Consider the following 4757-nt stretch of genomic DNA (forward strand, 5'->3'; position numbering starts at 1 on the left):
GGATCTAGCCAGGGCAAGAGAGCAAGAAAAAGAAATAAAAAACATCCATTTTTCTCGTTCCAGAACAAGACAGCATAGAACCACTCTTTCTCCCCTCTAAATACTACTAGATGCCCTGAAAATTATAATAGGCAATGCTAAAAGGATTTGAATGCTGGAAAGAACAAGATAAACTGGCTAGGAACTATATGACTTGAGGAAGTGACACCATGGAGATGTCCCTAGGTTTTATTTTTATTTCTCATTTATTTCTGGACTGGACACTGGAGAAACCTACCCAGAACTGTACATAGGCATAAACATAAATTCTGAGAAAAGCCTTAACTCTGCCCAAAGGATCAGGAAATAAGAAGTCTAACAAAGACCTAGTGAGAATCCTCCATCCTCATTCTATAACCAGGGTACTGGTAAGCTGGCCAAGCCACCAACAGCAGTAGCAAAGTCCTGGGCCATACAGCCACATCTATACCACCAGAACACTGGTGGGCAGCTCAACCCATCAAGAAGATATTGCAATCCTAAATGTGTATACATCAAAAAACAGAGCTTCAAAATATATAAAGTAAAAACTGAGAGCTAAAAGAAGATAGACGAATCCATGATTATAGTTGGAAAATTTAACACCCACTCAGAAATTGATAGAATTACTCGACAGAAAATCAGTAAGAATATAGGGAAACCAAACACGACAGTGAGTGGGAGAAGTGAGGTCTAGTAGAGGGAGCACTATGTCTGTGGAAGTCTCCGAGGCAGCCTCTGTGGAGGAGCAGAAGGAAATGAAGATACAGTGACTAGTTCAGAGAAAGCTGAAGAAGCAAAATTAAAAGCAAGATATCCTCATCTGGGACAAATGCCTGGAGGTTCAGATTTCTTAAGGAAACGATTGCAGAAAAGGCAAAAATATTTTGATTCTGGGGATTACAACATGGCTAAAGCAAAAATGAAGAACGAGCAACTTCCTACTGCAGCTCTGGATAAGACGGAGGTCACGGGTGACCACATTCCCACTCCAGAGGACCTTCCTCAATGGAAACCATCCATTGTTGCCAGCAAGCTGGCTGGTTGAAAGAACTGAACTGCATGAATCTGCTAATTCCCATTATTTCTCCTTAATATGTTACTTATCTACTTTTTATTTCCTTTAATTCACTCAGTCATTTGAGACTGACAGCTTTGTAGGTAGCGGTAGTGTGTGCTGCTATTGTGGAATATACGTGTGTAGAGTTTTTGATTAGTTTAACAGCGCACTGGTGAAGAGGACGTGTTAGAGCAAAACAAGTAAGTAATCTACTTGAAAATAATTGTATATATATTACCTAACTCCTAGTGTAGTACTAGTTCTAACAAGTAACAAGCAAGTTTTAAAATTTTAATGTTTTGGTTTTCATTACTTCATCTTAATTACAGCTTTGTATGTTACTCGTAGTTAATATAATCTCTATTGTATTGATTTCTTCTGTATTTTGGATTTTGTAAAACAGAAGTTTAAGACCACAAGTTAGAAGAAAGGTCACATATTTCAAACACTACTAGATGGGGCTCCAAAAGATTTCTATCTCTGTGCTTGAACTTGAACGGCCTTAAACCTATTTCCGCTTTAACAGTAGAATTTTACTTGGGCAATATTTGCCCATTTTGGTGTAACTTATGTGACTCTAGTGCTTAACAGCTGCCGTTGAAGCTAATATTCTTATTCAGTTCTGTAAAGTTAAAATATCTTTTGTTGTTGAAGATATGAATAAACTATGCATGTGCATTGACTGTTGAATTCACTTTTGTGTCATTTTTGTAAATACAATAGTTTTGCACAAAAAAATAAAAAAAAATAGGGAAACTGAAAAACATCATCAATCAATAGAACCTAATTGATGTTTATAGAACATGCCATTCACAGTAGGGTGTGAAACACATATTTCTCAAATGTTCATGAAGTATTCACCAAGATTGACCATATTTTGAGTCACAAAACAAACCTGAACAAATTTAAAAGACATGAAATCATACAGAATAAATTATCTGACCATAATGGAATCAAACTAGAAATAAATAATAGAAAAACATACACAATAATTTTCAAACACTTGAAAACTAAACAACATACATCTTAATAGTCCAAAGGTCAAAGTCAAAATTTCAAAGAAAATAAAAAAGTATATAGAGACCAGGCATGTTAGCTCACTCCTGTAATTCCAGCATCCTTGGAGGTCAAGGCAGGAGGATTCATTGAGCCTAGGAGTTCAAGCCCAGCCTAGGCAACAAAGTGACACGTCGTCTCTACAAAAAAATCAAAAAATTAGCCAGGTGTGGTGATGTGGGCCTGTGGTCCCAGCTGCATGTGAGGCTGAGGCAGAAGGATCACTTGAGCTCAGGAGGTCAAGGCTGCAGTGAGCCAAGGTCACACCACTGCACTCCAGCCTGGGTGGCAGACCATGGCCCTGTCTCAAAAAATAAACACATAAATAAAAATTTTAGAAGTACATAGAACTGAGTGAAAATGAAAACACAATATATCAAAATTTCTGAGATACATGTAAAGCAATGCTAAGAGAAAAATTTAGCACACTAAGTGCTTAGATTAGAGAAAGATCTCAGATTAATAATTTCAGTTTTTACTTCAAGAGACTAGGCAAAGAAGAGAAAAATAAGCCCAAATCAAGCAGAAGGAAGGGAATAATAAAGATGAGGGCAGAAATCCACGGAATTGAAAACAGAAAAACATAGAAAATTAGTGAAACAAAAAGCTGGCTCTCCTAAAAAAAAAAATTCATTGAGATTGATAAACTTCTAGCAATATTTTAAAACTCTAGCCTGGGAACTGGAATTTTTAAAAAATTCCCTAAGGGATTCTAATGTGCATCCAAAGTTGAGACCTACTGGTAAGGTCATCAGGCCTGTTGACTTGCTCCTTGGCCTGATGAGAGAAGAGATTTGCATACACAAAAAACATTGTATATATCCAACGGTTTCACCATTAACAAAATACTGAGCCTGGCCAGGTGCGGTGGCTCACACCTGTAATCCCAGCACTTTGGGAGGCCGAGGAGGGGGAATCTCTTGAGATCAGGAGTTCGAGACCATCCTGGGTAACATGGTGAAACCCCATCTCTACTAAAAATACAAAAATTAGCTGGGCATGGTGGCGCGTGCCTGTACTCCCAGCTACTCGGGACTCAGGAGGCTGAGGCAGGAGAATCGCTTGAATCCAGGAGGTGGAGGTTGCAGTGAGCTGAGATCACACCACTGCACTACAACCTGGCAACAGAGCAAGACTCCATCTCAAAAAAAAAAAAAAAGAAAAAGAAAATACCGAGCCTTCCCCATAGACATGATACCAATTAAATTCTATATTGTATGGTAACACAGTTTATCTCTGGCCTGCATTTTTTTTATTGTAAAATGGGGATGATAATACTTACCTTGAATGACTATTGTGAAGATTGAATAAGTGATATGTACAAAATGTCCAGCCCAGTGCCTGACAGATAAATGTTTTTGGCTGCCTAGTAGTGGAAACCCCAACACAATGGACAATTGTTGTCTCACAGAAGAGTAGCCCTGAAGGTTAACCTCAAAGATGCAGGATCTTTCCAGCTCTGGGCTCCTCCATCCTCAGCAGGTCAAGATTTAACTCTTAGATTTGCAAAACATCATCAAAACCAGCCAGGACAATACTGGCCTGAAGAACAAATCTTTCCTCCCTTGTGCTGCCTGCATCAAAATCCTGCCCCAAACTACCCAGCTGTCTGTCTCATTGGCTAGAATGGAATCCACCTTATTTTTAAATCATTCCCTAGGAAGGGGGATGATGTCACCATAAATAGCTTAAAAGAGAGGGAGGCTTTTTAAAAAATATGATAGTCTCGGAGATTGGGAGTGAATTGTTTGGGGGTTGGCACCTGGCCATAGGTGAATTTTAAAGCTCTGAGGAGATTTTAATATACATCCATGGCCGAGAACCACTGGCTTTCATGCCTATTAATACCATCATAGCTCAGTTGGTGAGAGAGAGAGACTGCAGTGAACTGCCTGCACTAGCCGCCACAGTGGCTTCATGTTAGAGCCTCCCATCCTGGAAGAGTGGGTACTGACTTAGAGCTTTGCTGCTCAAAGTGAAGTTCATGGACCAGCAACATCAGCATCACCACAGAGCTTGTTTGAAATGCAGAATCTCAGCCAGGCGTGGTGGCTCACACCTGTCATCCCAGCACTTTGGGAAGCCGAGGAGGTGGATCACTGGAGCCCAGGCGGATCACTTTGAGACCAGCCTGGGCAATATAGTGAGACCTCATCTTTAAAAACAATTAAAAAATTAGCCGAGTGTGGTGGCATGCACTGCACCTGGTCTCAGCCACTTGGGAGGCTGAGGTAGAAGGATCTCTTGGGCCTGGGAGATTAAGGCTACAATGAACTATGATTGCACCAGTACACACCAGCCTGGGCAACAGAGAGAAACTGTCTCAAAGCAACAACAACAGAAATCCAGATACTTGATCCCCAACCCAGATCTACTGAAATCAGAGTCTGAATTTTCACAAAATCTTCAAATGATTCTCATGGCCATTTAAAGATGAGAATCACTGGTATAAAAGACACTTTCGTAGAATTTTGGTGTTGCATCTCACTTGTCCGAACCTTACAATTACAACACAAATCGTTTCTACATCTTACCTCCCATAACTCCCTGGGTTCGTCTAACCATGACTTCTAATGCCTCACTGCCTAGGGGCAGTCACTCTGACCTCTCTTAGCCTGTCTGC

General features: G+C 40.2%; 1 pseudogene; it reads left to right on the plus strand.

Annotated features, from left to right (window-relative positions):
* Positions 1 to 728: 728 nt before the first annotated feature.
* On the plus strand, positions 729 to 1066 carry LOC100434233 (cAMP-regulated phosphoprotein 19-like; annotated as a pseudogene).
* Positions 1067 to 4757: the final 3691 nt, after the last annotated feature.

This window comes from Pongo abelii, chromosome 12, assembly GCF_028885655.2.
Source record: "Pongo abelii isolate AG06213 chromosome 12, NHGRI_mPonAbe1-v2.0_pri, whole genome shotgun sequence".
Classification (NCBI taxonomy): Eukaryota; Metazoa; Chordata; class Mammalia; order Primates; family Hominidae; genus Pongo; species Pongo abelii.